The following is an 8245-nucleotide window of genomic DNA, read 5'->3' as shown; positions in this document are numbered from 1 at the left end:
ATATATATATATATACCCACCCAAAATACTCAAAACACCCCTATGCTAGTAGGGCATCAAAATAAAAGTCCAATTTGACTTTTCATAAAATCCCGAAATTGTCAAATCTGGAGGTGGGTCCGCGACGCGCAATGGGATCCAAATTCTTTTTTTGAAAATGCATTTTGAGGCAGAAAATCTCGTGTAAACTTTAATGCATTTTGAGGCAGAAAATCTCGTGTAAACTTTGGGACGCGGAGCTGAAGTTTTAAAGGTTGAGCTGGGCACGACGTGCAACCGCTGTTAAATTCCGTCCTTCGGAATTTCTTTTTCATTTCTCATATCTAAACCCTCAAGAGTTCTATGCTCTTTCCCCAAACACTTAGGACTGTAATTATCTTTTTAGGTCATAATTCCTTAGGTTAGGCTCTAGCTTAGGTCAAAGAATTTTCGAGGTGTGTCACTTATTTAATCCAAGCCATAAAGTTTCTCCTTACCTTAATCTCATGTTACATTCAACACTTCAACTCACTCGTTCCCAAGAAGTACACCTCATAAGATATCCACACAATACCACCCTCACATATCGACACATAGTTCCACCTACACACTTTCATCATTTGGTTAGAATGCAATTATCACAAGTGTATACACATCACAATACCAAAATATAACATGTTTTTTGTTGCACCTTATCACAATTAGTTGGTCCTCACACGGAATCGAAACTCAAATTGTTAGTGCACCGGCATGGTACCCGATTCGAGTTAGCTTGTTGGGACGTGGCAATCCGATCTCATAGTTGTGTCAGAATGTGACAACCCGATCCAATATTTATGCCGAAACGTGGCAATCTAATTTAATATTGGCAACCCGATTCAAGTTAGCTTGCCGGAATATGACAATCTAATCAAATATTTATGCCAGAAATGTGGCAATATGATCCAAATTATCTTGCCGGAACGTGGCAATCCAATCCTCATCAACACACCATAATCACAATCCCAAGTATATCATCAAGATCACACATTTACATCATGATTTTGTGGCTATATCATCTATCTCAATTTTAACAACGTCATTAATATTGCGACATTAACATACATACAAGTATCATAATGAAGCACGAGCATACATACATCACAGAATCATGAAGTCACAAGCACCCTCTACGAATTTTCCATCGTATTCATAATTACGCAAAAGACCAAACTCTATCCTACTTCTTCTTCAGGGTTCGTCATTGGGGTTTTTAAACCTAAATTGCTAAAATTCATCAACTTACAACTTCGATGGGTCAAAAATTTATTATTATTATTATTTTAATAATAATAAACATTACCTTTATAATAATAATAATAATAAATTTTGACTTTAACACCTTTCCACTTTTAGTATTTAGTATATGATGTGATTAATATCTAACATTTAACCAATTAGATGTTTTATAATATTTTATTGTAGTGCAGGGGTAAAATATTGTTATTTATAATAATAATTTTTTAAGTAGCAACTTTCTACATTTACTATTTAGTGTAAGATGATGTGATTACACTTTAACATTTAATTTATTAGATATTTTATTTTAATGTAGGGGTAAAATTATAATTTAACTTTGAACCTAAAACCTTCTCACTTATAATAATACTAGTCTTGAAAATGTGTGTTGCACGTTTATTTTAAACTACTTAATATAAATGTGTAATACAACCAATAAATTGTAAATTGTACATAAATTGTTGAATTTGCTATATGTTATAAATTAAAAAATAAAACATGCATAAAAGAAGTAGACAAACGTGTAATTCGTAAGCTAATGTAGTAAATCTTTTAAATCGATACATATATTGAATCGCAATATAAATGCAGTTAGAAGTCAATTTTTTTAAATTATGAGATAATGAACTAATTATAAATGCATGCACAGTATTAAGACAATTTTTAATGTCATTTGAAAATAAGCAATATAGTAATATTTTACATATTCTACGCTATAATTATACAAAGTCTAAATAAGTAATTTTTATTATAATCTAGACACAAACTTTTTATATAAATAGAGAATATATTTAACTTAAAAGTAATAAGAAGAGAATAATTATAAAAGAACATTTAAAACTAATATGAAAATCACTTAAAAATGGTCATCACAATAATCACTTTACATAAAATAGTACGACTTTATTATTTTGTTATAATTCATACAACGTGATAGAAAAGTATTATTTTCTTTCAAACATTCTTTACTATTAGTCAATCAATCCATCATAATGTCTTCGATCCGAATATGGCTATGACCAGAAAGAAAATAAAAAAAGAAGAAAGAGATGATATACCATTATTAAGAAAATGGAACTTAATTTATAAGAGAGATTGACATTAATTAGTATACTTTAGTAAGAAGATCACATGAGATTTGTAAGTTAATTTTCATTTCTAGGTGACTTTAAATAGGAAAATCATAGGTGAGGGCAGATGAAAGGAGAAAAAATAAATAAACTAGACACATAAGTTTCCTACTTAATTATGTAACATTTAGTCTTCACCTTGAATTCATCAAACAATATAATTAGGAGTATTTTTGTCTTCTTAATAATATTTGGTGATAACAATTTAATATTAATTCACCATCAACATAAATAAATTGTAATCGAAAGAATTTGATTAGTTTGATATTGCTTAATGTTTAACTCTCCCTTGTCGTAAATAAAATTGACTATTTAATATTCAATTAACAATTTATTAGACGATTATTAGTATTTATATTTGATATAGGGATAAGATGGTAATCTAATTTTTTCCTAACATTCTTTCCACTATTATTCTTGTTATTGTTATTGTTAGTGTTAGTGTTACTGTTGTTGTTATTGTTATTGTTATTATTGTTGTTGTTGTTGTTATTATTATTATTATTATTATTATTATTATTATTATTATTATATGCTGATTATATGATATGATGATTATTAAATTAAATATACATATAGATTATAGATGATAAATATCATTAAATATATATTTTAATTAGGAATTAATCTAAGGAAGTACAAAAATCATTAATATTCTTATCAAAATGATACAATTTAATATTTAAATTAGGGATAATGCACAAGTACCCCCTTAACCTATGCCCGAAATCTCAGAGACACACTTATACTATACTAAGGTCCTATTACCCCCTTGAACTTATTTTATTAATAATTTTCTACCCCTTTTAGGCCTACGTGGCACTATCTTGTGAGTCCAACGCTGGTTGACTTTTTTTTCAAGCTAGTGCCACGTAGGCTGAAAAGGGGCAGAAAATTACTTATAAAATAAGTTCAGGGGGTAATAGAACTTTAGTATAGTATAAGTGTGTCTCTGAAATTTCGGGCATAGGTTGAGGGGGTACTTGTGCATTTCCCTTTAAATTAACTAATTAAATATTAAATAATTAATCAAATTTTAATTTTGTACAAGGTCAAATGGAAATTCAATTTTTCACATTAGAGCTCTCACTTGTAATAATTCTAGTCTTGAGAACGTGCGTTGCTCGCTTATTTAAACTACTTAATATAAATGTTGTACTACATCAAATAAATTGTAAATGGTACATATATTGTTGGTTTTTCTATATGTCATAAATTAAAAAATAAAACATACATAAAAAAGCAAACATATGTCTAATTCATAAGCTAATGTTAGTAAATCTTTCAAATAATACATATATTAAATCGCAACATAAATGCAATTAGAAGTCGCAAAACACTTTTTGACTCAAAAAAATGATTACTTAAGAAGTAAGAAAAGAGAAGGATAAGAAGTACATAAAACATATACTAATTTATGCGATGATGAATTAACTATAAATGCATGCACAATCATTCAACATATCTGCCAAATATTTTAAATTATCCATGTAAAACACAAATAATTTGTAATATAATAAAATATCTAATATATAATTGAGACAATTTTTAATTTCATTTGAAAATAAGAAATATAATATTGTACATGTGCTAAGCCAATAATTATATAAAGTCTAACTAAGTAACATCTATTAATTATAATCTAGACACAAACTTCTTTATATAAATACAAAATATATTTAACTTAAAAGTAACAAGAAAAGAGTACATTATAAAAGAACATTTAAAACTAATATGAAAATCACTTACAAATGGTCATCGCTATAATCACTTTACATAAAATAGTACAAACAATTCTTATTTTGTTATAATTCATACAACATGATAAAAAAGTATTATATTCTTTCAAACATTCTCAATTAATCAATCAATCAAACATAATGTCTTCGATTCAAATACAACAATGATGCTATTGCCCTTAACAATTCTACAAAGATTGATGACAACTTTTCTTCAGCAGTCTATGACTGACTGGAAAGGAAATCAAAAAAGAAGAAAGAGATGATATATAAAAAATGAGAAAATAAATTTTAATTTACAAGAGAGAATTGACATTAGCATATTTTAGTATGAAGATCAGATGAGATTTGTAAGTTAATTTTCATTTCTAGGTGACTTTAAATAGGAAAATTTTAGGTGAAGGGAGATGGAAGGAAAAAAAAAAGAGACCTATCAGTTTCCTACTTAATTATGTAACCTTTAGTCTTCATCTTTAATTCATTGAACAATATAATTAGAAGTCTTTTTGTTTTCTTGATAATATTTTCTTATAACAATTTAATATTAATTCACCATCAACATAAATAAATTTTGATCAAAAGAATTTGATAAATTTGATATTGTTTACTATGCAAATCTCCGTTGTAGTAATTAAAATTTACTATTTAACTTTCAATTAACAATTTATTAGATGATTAATAATATTTATATTTGATATAGGGACAAAATGATGATATAATTTTTACCTAGCAATCTTTTCACTTTTAGTATATTATTAAAAAAAATAAAAAAGGATAAAAAATACCCTTAAACTATTTGAAATAGCTCATATATACCCTTTAACTTTCTTTTGGCTCAAAACTACCCTTCCCGTTATACTATTGGGTCAAAAGTACCCTTCTTATTAACGGAAGTTGTTAAATGCCACGTGGATGCCATATGATTGCCACATGGCACCCTAATAGATTTTCACTGCCACATAGACTAAAAGGAAAATGGTCAAAAGTACCATTAAGCTATCCGAAATAGCTCATATATACCCTTAAACTATATTTCGGCTTAAAACTGCCCTTCTCGTCAAACTATTGGGTCAAAAGTGACCTTCTTATTAGCGAAAGTTGTTAAATTCCACATGTGCCACATTGACTAAATCCCTAAATCTTAATTACTCATTTTCCCCTCATTTCATTATTTTCTAGAAACGATTCCACCCCTTCTCCCTCATTTCGCGGCTAAGGTTTCACAGTTTTCTTCGTCGCTGGGTTTCAAAGTGGATATTCGTAGTTATAGGTTAGTAAACTTTTTTCTTATTTTATTGTGTTTACAATCACGAAAATCCACTTTGAAACTCAGCTCCGAAGAAAGTTACGAAACCTTGACCCAAAATGACGGAAAAGTTGTGAAATTCTAACTATCATAATTTGAAATCGTAAACGTAATAAAATAAGAAAAAATATTTACTAACCTAAAACCATGAATATCCACTTTGATACTCAGCCCCCAAGAACGCTACGAAACCTTAGCTGCGAAATTAGGGAAAAGTTGTAGAATTCTAACTATCATGCTTTGAAATCGTAAATAATAATAAAATAAGAAAAAACATTTACTAACCTACAAGCATGAATATCCACTTTGAAACCCAGCCACGAAGAAAAGTATGAAACTCTAGCCGCGAAATGAGGAAGAATGGGTGAGTATATCATTTCTGAAATAATGAAATGAGGGGGGAAGTAATTAGAATTTAGGGATTTAGTATATGTGGCAGTGGAACCTTATTGACATGCAATGTGGCATTCACATGGCATTTAACAACTTCTATTAATAAGAAGGATACTTTTGATCCAATAGTTTGACGGGAAGGGTAGTTTTGAGCCGAAATATAGTTTAAGGGTAAATATGAGCTATTTTCGAATAGTTTAAGGGTATTTTGACTCTTTCTATTTAGTCTACGTGGCAGTGGAATCCTATTGGCATGCAATGTGGCACCCATATGACATCCACGTGGCATTTAACAACTTTCGTTAATAAGAAGGGCACTTTTGACCCAATAGTATAACGGGAAGGGTAGTTTTTAACCAAAAGAAAGTTGAAGGGTATATATGAGCTATTTCAAATAGTTTAAGGGTATTTTTGATCCTTTTCCCAAAAAAAAACCCTGAAATTGTTTGCTAAACTTAGTTTAGTACTTTAACTTTAGAAATAATTATGTACCCCCCTAATCTCGTTTCAAGTGAATTAAAATACACTTAAAAAGCTGATGTGGCAAATAAAAAAATAAAAAGTGAGTGGAAATGTAAAACATCAAAATAATAAAATAAATAAGCCCTTTTTTTTCTTTCCAACCAATAAGGTTTTATCTTCCTCACACCCCACCACCTTTATCCACCAACAACCCCACCCCTTTCGTTCTTCGAATCCCCCATCCACACCCTTCTTTCTCCTATTTCAAACTCCGCCGCCACCCATATTTGCCTCACCCCTTTTTTCTTCTTCTTTTTCTTTTCTTCGACGAGCTTCCCTCTCCACCATCTTCTTTCTTCTTTTCCAAAACACCCCTACCTATCTCTTCATTTCAAATTATTCTTACTTATTCTTAGAAGTGATGAATAAGAAAAAACGAAAAACCTAACAACTTGTTGTTGCTTTGAGATCTTACATATGGAAAGGCTTGTTGATTATGATGAACTTGAAACTTTTTTAATAAAAAATCTATAATTTCTTCATCTCAAATTAGTTATTTAATTTGTATTATTTATTTATTTTGATAATGTGCTTTAAAAATTGAATGTTTTCTAGTCTTGAATATGTTAGAGTTTTATTTTATTTTTATAATCTTGGATTAATTCTCATTTTTTTTTATTTTTACCTTTCTAAAATTGTATAAATAAAAATAAACAAAAAAGAGTTAGAAAACTCAAAATTTATAATTTTCAATGTGGCGCTGATATAGCAATGACGTGACAGTGTAATGGCGCATCTGTAATACACTTGTCACTGTGAGACTGGTATTGTAGTATTAGGGTTGAAAAAAACACTTCAAAGATGTTAAAGGGGTAATTTAAACGGCCGTGTAGTTTAAGTGTTAAAATAAATTTTGTTGCCAAGTTCAAGGGGTTTTTATGTATTTTCTCTTATTATTATTATTATTATTATTATTATGATGATGATGATGATGATGATGATGATGATAATGATGATGATATAATATGCTGATTATATGATATAATGATGATCAAATTAAACGTACATATATATTATAGATGATAAATATTATTAAATTAGATATTTTGATTAGGAATTAATATATGGAAATACAAAAGTCATTAATATTTTTATTAAAATAATACAATTTAATATTTAAATTAACTAATTAAATGTTAAATAATTAATCAAATTTTAATTTAGTACAAAGTCAAAATGATAATTCAACTATTTATTTTAGAGCTTCCACTTATAATAATATATGATACGATATGATATAATATGATAATATATGATACGATATATACTTTTGAAAGAATAAGCTGCTCTTCGTTGTCATTTGTGCTTTTTTGGAGGTTAAATTTGTCTCTTTCTTCATCTTCTTCTTCGAGCGTAATTTATCAAGGTTTAAAATAGTCCATTATCTTTTAAGTTTAGACTTAAAATAGTTCTAATTTTGGAGCATTGATAATCCTAATTCTTTAATAATATGATGCATTTTCAATCTCCATCCTAACCGAGTTTTTAACGGAGCAGTAGGTTACGCACCTGCTCCTCAATTGAAAATTAAAATATATAACCATTCATTCACAAGGTTCTATTTGATACCAAAAAGTATAATCTGTTTGTAGCATCATACAATTTTGTTTTCTCTGAGTTTACAAGTATTTTGGATGCATAGTTTTGACCTTATTCAAAAGGGAACTATAGAAAAGATTTCGCATGAGGAGCTGTATCACTGTTATACCATTGAAAATGTTCTCTGACTTTTGAATTATCATTTCTGCTTACAGTAAATTGGTTTATCTAATAAGAAGACACTCAATAATTTTACTTTTCATTTGTCATTCTTCAATAGGCTTGGCATCTTTGTGATGCAAAAGCCGAGAGGGTAATCCATCCCCTTCAAGCGGCAGAAGTAAAGTTCGTTGTAATGT

Source organism: Solanum pennellii, chromosome 3, assembly GCF_001406875.1.
Source record: "Solanum pennellii chromosome 3, SPENNV200".
NCBI classification, from domain to species: Eukaryota; Viridiplantae; Streptophyta; class Magnoliopsida; order Solanales; family Solanaceae; genus Solanum; species Solanum pennellii.
Note: the sequence above shows the minus strand (reverse complement) of the source record.